Genomic DNA, 13,126 nt, shown 5'->3' on the forward strand with positions numbered 1-13,126 from the left:
AGTGATTTGAGCTGCCAGCTCACGCCATCTCTGGGCGTACTCCTTGAACGACTCTTTGTCTTTCTGTGACATGGACCTGAGTTGATCTCGGTCAGGCGCCATATCGACGTTGTACTTGTATTGCTTGACGAAGGCTTCGCCAAGGTCGTTGAAAGATCGGATGTTGACACTGTCCAGGCTCATGTACCATCTGAGCGCGGCACCAGACAGACTGTCTTGGAAATAATGGATCAGGAGTTGATCATTATCAGTCTGTGTTGACATCTTCCTGGCGTACATGACCAGGTGAGCTAGTGGACAGGTGTTCCCCTTGTATTTTTCAAAGTCTGGGACCTTGAATTTGATCGGTATCTTGACACCGGGAACTAGGCAGAGTTCGGCTGCAGACTTGCCGAAGAGATCTTTGCCACGGAGAGTCCTCAATTCCTTTCTCAGCTCGAGGAATTGATCGTTCATTGCGTCCATCTTCTCATGAACATCTGAGCCCTCAGATGCCTCAGAGTGATAGATGGTGTCGTCTACCCTAGGCATGGTATGCACGACAGGAGGAGCGGGAACAGGGACCGGGCTAGATGCCGGCATTTGAACAAATGTAGGAGCTGGCAGATCAGGCATGAAGCCTGGAGGCATCCCCCAAGGAAAACCGGGAGGCATGGCATTGGGCTGATGGGCACTGACTGGTACCGTTGAAGTAGCCACCTCTGAAATAACCGTCTGCTGAACCGGAGTTGCTGGCGGTTGGGCAGGCTGATTCTGGGCAGCAAGGAGTTGCTCCATCAAAGCGCCAAGTCTGGCGACCTCTTCTCTTAGATCTCGGTTCTCTTGCTCCAACTGTTCCATGATTCTGGCAGAGTTGACCCTTGTATAATACCGGTGAGTCAGCTTGTCTTCAAAATAAATGAAGAACAGAGGTTAGAACCAAGAAGACCAGAAACAAAGGAGTACCTGTTTATGCAAGAATGATGCATGAAATGCTTGTGCAACTGCTGTGTTTTCAAGGAACCCTTAGGGTATTGTTTGCAATATTTTGAATATTTAAACATTTTAATTGCTCATGGAAAATATTTCATTCAAAATATTAAGACAAAGAAATACAGCATTTTTGATTATTACAAAGAGAAAAGGTAAATGACATCCTATGGATCCCTATTAGCTCGGGATGCTGGAAGACGAGAAGTGCACAACTTCTTGATCTCTCTCTCATAGGCGGCCTCCATATCAGCTTTCTCTTTTGCAAGTCGATCATACCTCCTCTTCCAGAATTTGGATGACTGAGGAAGCAGAGAAGTCCAAGTGTCGTTCGGATCGTCGATCACTCGGTGCTCGAGAAATTCAATCATAGCGTCCTTCTCCTTGAGCTGCTGCAGCAATTCCTCTCTTTCACGGATCCAAGCACGCGAAAGGTCTTCTTCTCTCAACTCCTCTACACGTTGGGTAGGGAGGGTTGAAGGCCCAGCCACATCCAACAGTGTAGGTCTTGGATGATCGTACGGCATCAAGTAGGTAGCAGCCCTCTGTCTGACCCAAGAGGTGTATGGCTCCAAAGCAATGCAGTTCTTTGGACCCAACTCATTCCTACTTTTCTTGTGAATACTGCGCCATGCACGGACAAATCTGGCTTTCAGGCCTTGGGGATCTTTACCCTCCTGAAAGAACACACCTTCTAACAGAATGTTATTAGGTTTATCCTTTAGGGGGAACCCAAGCTGACGACGTGCGAGAATAGGATTGTAGGTAATCCCACCACATGTACCAAGAAGAGGCACATTAGGGAATTCACCACAAGAGTTGATGATCTGGACGGTATCATACACGCGATCATACCAGGTGATATCATCATTGGTGAGAGACATGAGTCTCTGAGACCACCGTAGACATCCCTTGTTCTCCTTGAAAGCAACTGTCTGCGGCAAGTGCGAAATAAACCACTTGTACAACAGGGGTAAACAGCAGACAATGACTCCTCCATTCTTCATATTCCTTAGGTGCAAAGAGACATATGTATCACCCAACAAAGTCGGAACTAGATTAAGAACTGAGAAGATCCTGATGGCGTTCATGTCCACGAACTTGTCGAAGTTGGGAAATAGCACCAATCCATAGATGAGCAGCACAAATAGAGCCTCAAAGGCATCCTCACTCATGGCTTTCCCATAAAAGGTAGCTTGGGCAATGAGGAACTCGGAAGGAAAACCCTGAATTCCGCCTTTGGTAGTCAGATTAGCTCTAATCAGATCTTCATCTATGTGCAACAAACTAGCAATCTCTCGAGCAGATGGAATACTCTCTAGGCCACTGAACGGCACTTGATCCAGAATCGGAATCCCAATAAGATGAGAGTATTCTTCCAAAGTTGGCAACAACTGGAAGTCCGGAAATAAGAAGCAATGATGCAACGGATCGTAGAACTGAGCAAGAGTACTCATCAATCCTTCGTCAACCTGAGTGGTGAGCAGAGGCAGAAGCTTCCCATAGCGAGCTTTGAAACCCAAGGGATCTAATACATATGATGTCAGATTCCTTAACTCTTTTACATCGGGCTGCTTAAAGCTGTACTTCTTTGTATGCCTTTTTGGTCTTTCCATGTCTGAAAATTTTGCAAATAACCCTTTAAGTTCCTTGAAAATTTTCTCTTTTTTGATGACATGAATGCGGATGAATGCGTGAATGCATGAATGCAACAAACACACTCAAGGATCAAGCAAAGCACGCCACACAAAGGTCGTGGGAAAGCTCTTTGTATCCCTAATATCAATCATCCATTTTGGTGGGTTTAGGTTTTCACCTTATCGACACCCAAGTTCCATTGATATTAACGGTACATGAACCGGCTCAGACATTCTTAATATCAACCAGCCGCTTTGGTGGATTTTAGGTTTTACACCTGATCCGGGATCCATTGATATTAACAATGTTTGAACGACTCAACCACGAATCACGGGTTTGTTGAGAGTCACGAGCATGGAGTCTCGGTTAAGAACCACCCAAAGGGAGTGTACTAGGGTTTAAACCTGCCAGACATGTTCTATCAGAGGTTCCCATAATCATCGTTCCATCTTTCGAATATTATCGGAGGAACGAATACTCGTATTCCAAGAATATTCTCAAGAGAAACTCTTATGAGTGTAGTATCGCGTAACAATCGTATCAGAACTGACATCTGAACGACCTCCGCACTACGGTCCTAAAAATAGGCCAAGATGGGTTTGGTAAACTAAGGTCCTTGGCTTCTGCAGCACATGATTGAAAGAATAATGCCTAACCACAAATAACTTGTGTGACATTATTAGTCCAACATGACCTCCACCAAGTGAATGGGCTCGCAAGTCAACTGGCTAAGGAATACTCCACACCAGTCAACAAGACTATGCCATTCTCCTATCCTAGAGTGCACTCGAGTTCGGGTATAGAACTCATCTCACAGATCACCAAAGCACACAGCAAATGTATATCAAGCAATTCAAACATTACAATCAATACAGTGATCCCAAATTGTACAAAAATATGTCAAATAACAAATAATAATATAGCACAACAAGGGTGAAAAGTAGGCAATACCACCAAGGATTCTGGTGAGATCTCCCCAGCAGAGTCGCCACTTTTCTGTAGCGGTGTATTCGTCGCTATATGATCTATCGATTAAACCATAAGCAAGAGATACATTGAAATTTTCGAGTCGCCACCGCACTTTTATTTATCCAAAGGACTGGCTAAAAAGCGAACAAAAGCCTAAGAAGTTTTACACGTAGAAAACTAATAAAAAGATCAGAGAGTCTGGGTAAGGGGTAAATTACGCAATGGGAAGGTGTTAGGCACCCACTACGTCCTAGGTACTCCTAGGGAGCCCTTTTCACACTTGTTGTAATAAATTGTTATTTGTTATGACATAAATATTGTGCAAACATGATTGGGATGATGAGAAAAGAATGTACAATTTTATTATTTTTGTGTTCGAACGGATGAACCCGCTGCCTACGTACCTTCCATCAAAGGTAAGGATCAAAACGCCGTAGTTCGGCTAAAAGATTTCCAAAAAGTTGGTGGATTCAATTTTAAACACAAGCACTGAGGCTTTTCATTATCAATGGGAGAAAACTCGACCAAAAACAACATCCACCATGCGAGGATAGCTTCGACGTACTAGAGGGGTTAGCCCTGTTTTCAGTACGGAAGTCTTACTGTCGACTCACTAAGGATAGGCAAGATTTACATCAACCACAAAGATAATTGAAACCTATGGCTAATGCATGAAAAGATTAACAATGGACAAAGCCAAAACAAGTGAATGAGTGAAGTTAATTGATTGTGATTATGAAAATGGAGTCAAAGTATGATTAAGATTGATTCAAAGAAGTATTATGAAATGGAGTTTGAAAAAAGTCAAGGACTTGAGTCCAGGTTTTTAGTTTGAAAACATGAAGATGTTTGCACAATATCTATGTCAAGTTGGAAATCAAAGTGTGAAAAGGTTTAGGACATAATGAATGAATGGATGAAGATGGATTGTAAAACTTCTTAGAAGGTTCACCTCTTGAAATCATATAGGGGATGATTCAAGTGTGTCCTTTGGAATAAGCAATGGATAATAACAAACAAACAAGAAAGTCAACAAAAGCGGATATCGGATGCCAATCACTGGGCTTATACCAATCTCCTAAAATAAAACTGGATATCAGATGCCACTCAATGGTCTTACACTAATCTCCTCAAACAAAGAAATAAAAGGTGGATACCGGATACCAATAGATGGATTTACACCAGTCTCCTAAAACAGAAATGGATATCAGAGGCCACTCAATGGTCTTACACTAATCTCCTAAAACAAAATGAAACTTGGATACCGGATGCCAATCTGTCTGGGCTTACACCAATATCCAACATATGATCATAGGAAAGCAAATGCCAACTAGCAGGGACTTACAGTTGCAACCTCACATAAACAAAGAAAAACAAAACATGGATGTCAGATGCCAATCTATCTGGGCTTACTCTAACCTCCACAGTATGGTCCTAGGAATACAAATGCCAACTTGCAGGGACTTACAGTTGTATCCTCACATACAAACAAACAAAACAACATGTGATCATAGGAGAGCAAATGCCAACTTGCAGGGACTTACAGTTGCCTCCTCACATACAATCAAATGCATCAAGCAAAGAGATGAGTGGCCAATGTGATGGTCTTATACTCACTTCCATATCATAGGAGCAATGGCCAATGAATGGTCTTACAATTGTCCTCAATGGGTAAACAGCAATGATAATGTCACAAAGACAAATGAGGTGATTATGCATTGATGAGCAATTAATGATGATGATAAATGCATGAAGCATACAAGCAAACATGTGCATATGAAGTAATCAATCAATCAATGAATATCAAACAGCACACTCTATAGCCAAACAAGGGGGGCTCACACAAGAGGGTTTGACTATGAAAGTCCACTGTAATAGGTAAATGTCGCTCTTAACCTTGCCATTGAGAGGCTAAGGTGAAGCAGATGAAAGGATATGAGGGGTGTGCCTCATTGCTCTTATCCCTGATCAGGGAGAGCATATCAGAAAGTGTGGGAGCTCAGAAAGATGGAGCTCTTTCCACATTATTGACTCGATAGATCTTGGGTTTTTATCTCAATGCTTCAACCATGTAATGGGAGCAAGGAGAGGACACACTGAATAGTAGGGGATAGGCTACTTATCCCTTTGATCTACCAATTACCTTACTTGAAGGACTTTTCCTGCTTGGGACAATTTTAAACACACACAGGCATTGCCTCTTAAGGAGGACTTCAGACAGTTTGCCCGGTCAAATAACAGACCGGGTCTCCAGACTACATGAAGAAGAAGTAATTATACCTCAAAGCAAATTGCTAAATAGCAAAGCAAAGCAAGTTCAAAGAACTTAAGCAACTAAAGTACCTGAAAAAGCCAAACCAATTAGTAAACAGTTCAACAGTTTAAAACAAAAGGAATGGATAAACAACAGTCAACCACAGAGGGACCAATGTGCAAAGCACAAGACTCAACTATATGAGTCACACCTACAAAACAAGGGTTAGCACATGATATATATAATCCAACTCAACCAAATTGGCAAGGTTTCTTTGAAGCACTATGCTCAACCTGAAACATTAACTCAATTGTAAGCTCAAAAGACCACTAGGACTAGCCTAGGGTCAAAGATGAAAGAAAAGGTCAAAACAGCAAAGAAAAGTCAACCCAATTCATGTTCAAACATTTAAGAAGCTATCTCAATTGGATCCACACTCATATCATGCATCAATGTCATTTCATAAACCAAAGAAGTCAAACATGGCAAAATGGAGCACATAAAAGGTCAACAGCAAGACCAAGCTCAAAAGCAATCAAAAACAATTCCAAAAATTATGAAATAATTCATACTCAATCACAATCCATAGCATAGCATGCATATAAAATTTCAGCTCAATTGGATCATGGGAAGATGGTCAAATAAAATCAAGAAGTCAACACATTTTCAAGTATGCACAATGAAGGTCAACAAACATGGGTCAACTTCAAAAAAATCATAACAAGTTGAAAACAGATGAGAAATGTATGGGATCAACACCAATGCAAAGCTCAAGATGTCTAGTATGCACATATGAAATTTCATGATCATACAATATGGTATGAGAATTTCATAAATGATTTGGCAAGATGCATCACACAAAGTCAACAATTGACTAGGCAGGGAAGAAAATTCACAAACAATTAGGAAATGGCTCAAATAATTCCAGGAAAAATCACACATCAACTAGACACATAAGAGATGGCTCATGCAAAATTTCAGATTAATTGAAGGTCAGGAGGCATGTGAACAAAAATCATGAAATGGCATAACATTGGTGTGACACAAATTGTCACACCCTACTTCAGAAAATCATAACTCACACACCACATATGATAAATCCACAAACTTTATACCAAAACAAAGATGAATGAGTCTAGTTTCACCACAAAAAGTTTCAGAACCATTGGATGCATCCTCATCATTTCACAAAAAGATTGGCAAAAGGTATCAAATAAGCATACATGAACAAAACCCTAATACCATTAAAAATTCGACCAACCAAAAATTCAATAAAAATCATGATAAAAAAGTAGACATTCTTGTGAACATGATGCAAAAAATCTCATGATTTTTGGAGTTAAATTGAGTGAAATATGAATTTGGAAAGTTAAGTAACAATTGGAACCAAGCATGATCAAATAACATGAATCAATGGTCAACCAAGTTGACCGAGTGGCACAATTGGTAATTCAGCGCTTCATTAAGCAAAACACTGCGTTTTGAGCACGCAGAGGAAATGTTCTCATTGGCTGATGGCCAATGGAACAGTACCATGGCCAATCGTACTTCAAGTTTCTGGGTTCAAAAACCCTTAGGGTTTATGCAACAGCAGCTCATATGTTCATCTTCATCAATCATCATGGCAAGCAAATTCCACACAGAAACGCACAAAGAGCATGGCAATGCAACAGTAAATCCATCATGCAAACAGAACAAACAAACAGCCAAACATAGTTTACGAGTTTTGGGCAACTTAGGGTTTTGGGACAGCAGGGCATATTCATGTTCATCATCCAACAACAAATTTCCAAAGGAAAAAGCTCACACAACAGGGCATTGATATTCATGCAACAGAAGCAAAAGCAACAGGCACGATTCTGGGAAAAAAAACTGGAAACAAGCTAGGGCTTCTACACAACAAAAGCGTTTCATCTTTATGCTCATTACCAATTCAAACAACATAATACAAACAGCATGGTAGTGGAAATGATTCATGCAACAAAAGACCAATAGCAACAAACCAAACACGGTTCATGTTCTGGGCAGGTTGTTAGGGTTTAAGCAACAGCAAATTCACTGGTTCATTCTAATCAACACAAACAAGTTCAGACAAAATTTCAAAAACAGCAAGGCAATGAAACATTAACCATCGAGGCAACGTCAAACCAACACAAACCAAATACATTTCATGTGGATTCTGGGCAGATTTATTTAGGGTTTATGAACAGAGTAACTTCATTTTCAACATTCAAGCATGAAAAAGCAAAGTGCCCAGAAATCAAAGATATGTATGCCAATCGAGCAATCAGACCAAGCATAATCATAATCCCAAGTCCATATTCATTAAAACGAACTGAGCACAAAGTAATAAGCAAAAATATTTATGAACATCCATCTTTCAAACCGAGTTACTCACTCCATGCTCAACCAATTTCAATAATCTGAAGCTCTTTGGACTCAGCAAGATGTAAACTAACTAAAACATGGCACGAATTTGGAAAATGAATGACTCGAAAATTTACCAAATTGAAGAGCAGTTGCAGATTCAGTCACTTTCTGGCCTTTAATACTTGAAACAGATGTGCTTCAGGCTTTGGGGTGATGGATGATGAAGCTCTTTCAGCTCAAGAATGCACGAGGTAGCTTTAACCCTTATCTGCCATGAGAGAGCTTTGGATGGAACAGTGCTCGAAATGCTATTCCAGCTAATGTTTGATGGTTCAAAAAGCTCTCAAATGATGTCTAGGCGATGAAAGATGCAAGAGGACTCGAGGGTTATGGAGGTTTTGTGCAGAAATTCACTTTTTGGTAAAATGCAAATTGAGAGAAAAGAGAAAATTCTGGTCGTGTGGCTGCTGTTCCTAGGGTTGGCCAGTGGCAGAAAATTCACTTATATTGGTCTGTTTAAGGTCCCTTAATGAAGTGCTAAACTTGTTTTGTTTAAATGAAGTGATTTGCATTTTGCTAAGTTTGGAAAATATGGAAGTGGAGGGTGTGAGGTCTGCACGATTGGGCCTCAAAACAGGCTGCACATGACCAATACATTTGCTGTTTTTTGTCTGCTCATGAAATGCTAAACATTGTTTTTACTTATGAAGCCATTTGCAAAAATTACCAAGTTTGCACCTTTGGCCAAAATGGTGGTATGATAATAGCATGAGCATGAATTTGGACTTGAAACATGTTGCAAATAGCCTTCCAAACAATTCCCAATTGGCCAATTGTGTCAAAAATGTTTAAATCAAAAAGTCAAACTTGAGTCAAACTTGAATTTAAATGAAACAAGTCCAAAAAATGCCATTTTGATTGGCAAGGTTTTGGTTCATGAAATTTATATTTTTGGAAAGAGGAGAAGAAATGTGGTTTGTAGGAAAAACCCCACCAAATTTGGCCTTATGGTTCATGAGATATGGCTTGTTGAAGTTCACAAATTTTTGAAATTGAATTGATCATATCTTGACAACCACACATGGGATTTGAGAGTTCTTGGACTTTTTGAAAATGGGAGAACAAGATCTTCAACTTTCATGTTTGGCAAAAATTCATTTGAAGCTTGTATCATGATGTAAGTTTAAGATCAAGAAGTTTCCATTTTTGGCAGTTGAAATTACAGGTCCACTTTCTATTTTGGGAAATTTCTGATTTTACTTGATTTTCTTCCATGATGAGGTTGGACATGATATATGAGGCTTGTATAAGCATGAATGAGCTCCTTCAAATCAATTCTACCCATCAAATCACTGATTAAATCCACAGTTGACCAAGTTTGACTTCCTGTTGACTTTTCTAGGGTTTTGCATGATTGAACCACTTCTGATGAATTCCAAACCCTGATTCCTTGAGAACTTGACTTCAAATGATGTCCCAAGTCATATGAGCTTTTGATTATTGATCATGGTGTCCAAATTCTACAAGAATGGCCACCATCCACTGCTTTGACTGACTATTGACTGTCTTTGACCTAATTGCTGATGATTGCTTCAACTGCAAGCAACAAGGTTAGACTGACAATATTTTTGTACTTTTTGGTTAGTAAACATATGAAAAGCAAAGATATACAAATGCAAGACATGCTTGGTGATCAAGAATCAACCCACAAGGCAATCTACCCACTAGGAGGGGAACTAAGGCATGCAATGATCCTTGAGGCCATGATATGATATGATATGGGCCATGAGGGATCTTAGGGCCAAAATTGGGGTCTTACAGGTTTTCAGAATAGAGATGGCTGGAAGAGGTAGAGATGATGCTGCAATTGCTGAGGCTCTGGGTATGCTAGCTGGTGTACTTGGAGGAAATCCGAATGTTGTGGGAATGGGAGCTGCTCGTCAACTGAGTGAGTTCCAGAAGAACAATCCTCCAATGTTCAAGGGAGCATACGATCCAGATGGCGCTCAGAAGTGGTTGAAGGAAATCGAGAGGATCTTCCGAGTGACGGGGTGTGCCGACAACCAGAAGGTCAGGTTCGGTACGCATATGTTGTCAGAGGAAGCTGATGATTGGTGGGTTGCGACCCGCACTGAGTTGGAAACTGCTGGGAATGCTGAGATCACTTGGGCTGTGTTCAGAGAGAGATTCCTGAGGAAGTACTTTCCAGAAGATGTCAGAGGAAAGAAAGAGATAGAGTTCTTAGAGTTGAAGCAGGGTAACAAGTCTGTTACGGAGTATGCTGCTAAGTTCACAGAGCTGTCGAAGTATTACACTCCCTATAGCGAGGCTACTGGGGAATTTTCGAAATGTGTGAAGTTTGAGAACGGGTTGCGTCCCGAGATCAAGCAGGCTATTGGATATCAGCGGATCAGAGTGTTTTCTGACTTGGTTGACTGTTGCAGGATTTTTGAACAAGATTCCAAAGCCAGAGCAGAGAGCTATCAGCAGAGGGTTGATAGGAAAGGCAAGAATCAGAATGATCGTGGGAAACCGTATGCAGCTGGCAAAGGTTTCCAGAGACAGAGTGGGATGAAGAGGCCTAGTGGGGGAGACTCTAGTGCCCCTGCTAAGTGTTACAGATGTGGTCAGGCTGGACATCGTATCCATGAGTGTACCAGTAATGAGAAGAAGTGTTTCAAGTGTGGAAAAGGTGGTCACTTGGCTGCAGACTGCCGGTTGAAGACTGTGACTTGTTTCAACTGTGGAGAGTTGGGTCATATCAGTCCACAGTGTCCTAAGCCGAAGAAGGAGAACCAGTCAGGAGGCAAGGTCTTTGCTTTATCGGGTTCTGAGACTTCTGCAGATGATCGTTTGATCCGAGGTACGTGTTATATTAATGGCTTTCCCCTTGTAGCTATTATCGACACCGGTGCTACTCATTCCTTTATATCTTTGGATTGTGCTGTGAAACTTAAGTTAGAGATATCTGAGATGCTTGGAAGTATGGTGATTGATACTCCTGCGAAGGATTCAGTGACTACTACTTCAGTTTGTTTGAATTGTCCCTTGAGTATTTTTGGTAGAGACTTTGGGATGGACCTTGTGTGTCTTCCACTAGTACAGGTTGATGTTATCCTGGGTATGAACTGGTTGGTGTTTAACCGAGTCTATATCAACTGTTTTGATAAGACTGTGATTTTTCCTAAGATTGAGGAAGGAAAGAGTTTGTTTCTATCTGCAAGACAGGTGAATGAGGAAGTAGCAGATGGGGCAGAGTTGTTTATGCTGTTAGCGACTTTGGAAGCTAAAGATAAACTGGTGATTGGTAATCTAGCCGTGGTATGTGATTTTCCTGATGTGTTTCCTGAAGAAGTGAATGAATTACCGCCAGAGCGTGAAGTTGAGTTCTCGATCGATTTGGTACCTGGTACTAGACCGATATCGATGGCTCCGTACCGTATGTCTGCTGTTGAGTTAACTGAATTGAAGAGTCAGTTGGAAGATCTGTTGGATAAGAAATTTATTCGTCCGAGTGTGTCACCGTGGGGTGCACCAGTGTTATTGGTTAAGAAGAAAGAAGGTACTATGAGGTTGTGTGTGGAATACAGGCAATTGAATAAAGTGACTATCAAGAATCGGTATCCTTTGCCGAGGATTGATGATTTGATGGATCAATTGGTTGGTGCGAGTGTGTTCAGCAAGATAGATTTGAGATCTGGGTATCATCAGATACGTGTGAAAACTGAAGATATTCAGAAGACTGCTTTCAGAACAAGGTATGGACATTATGAGTATTCTGTAATGCCTTTTGGTGTGACTAATGCGCCTGGAGTATTTATGGAGTATATGAATAGGATTTTCCATCCGTACCTAGACAAGTTTGTTGTGGTGTTTATTGATGACATTTTGGTGTATTCGAAATCTGAAGAAGAGCATGCTGAGCATTTGCGATTGGTTTTAGGAGTTCTACGAGAAAAGAAGTTATTTGCTAAGCTATCCAAGTGTGAATTTTGGTTAGAAGAAGTTAGTTTTCTTGGTCATGTGATTTCAAGAGGTGGTGTTGCTGTTGATCCTTCTAAGATAGAAGCGGTATCTAAGTGGGAAGCTCCTAAGTCTGTTGCTGAGATTCGAAGTTTCCTTGGTTTGGCTGGTTATTATAGGAAGTTCATTGAGGGGTTTTCTAAGTTGGCGTTACCGTTGACAATGTTGACTAGAAAGGGGCAAGCGTTTGTTTGGGACTCAAAATGTGAAGGAGGTTTTCAAGAGTTAAAGAGAAGATTAACTACTGCTCCTGTTCTGATATTACCGAGTCCGTCAGAATCGTTTGAAGTTTACTGTGATGCTTCATTGTTGGGTTTGGGTGGTGTGTTGATGCAGAATAAGCAGGTTATAGCCTATGCTTCGAGACAACTGAGGGTTCATGAGAGGAACTATCCGACACACGATTTAGAGTTGGCAGCTGTGGTTTTTGTTCTGAAGTTGTGGAGGCATTACTTGTACGGGTCAAGATTTGAGGTTTTCAGTGACCATAAAAGTTTAAAGTATTTGTTTGATCAGAAAGAGCTGAATATGAGACAGAGGAGATGGTTAGAGTTTCTGAAGGATTATGATTTTGGTTTGAATTACCATCCGGGTAAAGCAAACGTAGTGGCGGATGCATTGAGTCGGAAATCATTGCATATGTCTATGTTAATGGTTAAGGAATTAGATTTGATTGAGCAGTTTAGAGACTTGAGTTTGGTGTGTGAGAGTACTCACAATAGTGTTAAATTGGGAATGTTGAAGTTAACGAGTAATATTTTGGATGAGATTAGAGAGGGTCAGAAATCCGATATGCTTTTGGTTGATAAGTTGACTTTAGTGAATCAAGGTCAAGGTGGTGAATTCAGAGTTGATGAGAGTGGTGTTTTGAAATTTGGTAATCGGGTATGTATTCCGGATGTT

Source organism: Lathyrus oleraceus, chromosome 5 (genome assembly GCF_024323335.1).
Source record: "Lathyrus oleraceus cultivar Zhongwan6 chromosome 5, CAAS_Psat_ZW6_1.0, whole genome shotgun sequence".
In the NCBI taxonomy this organism is placed as follows: domain Eukaryota; kingdom Viridiplantae; phylum Streptophyta; class Magnoliopsida; order Fabales; family Fabaceae; genus Lathyrus; species Lathyrus oleraceus.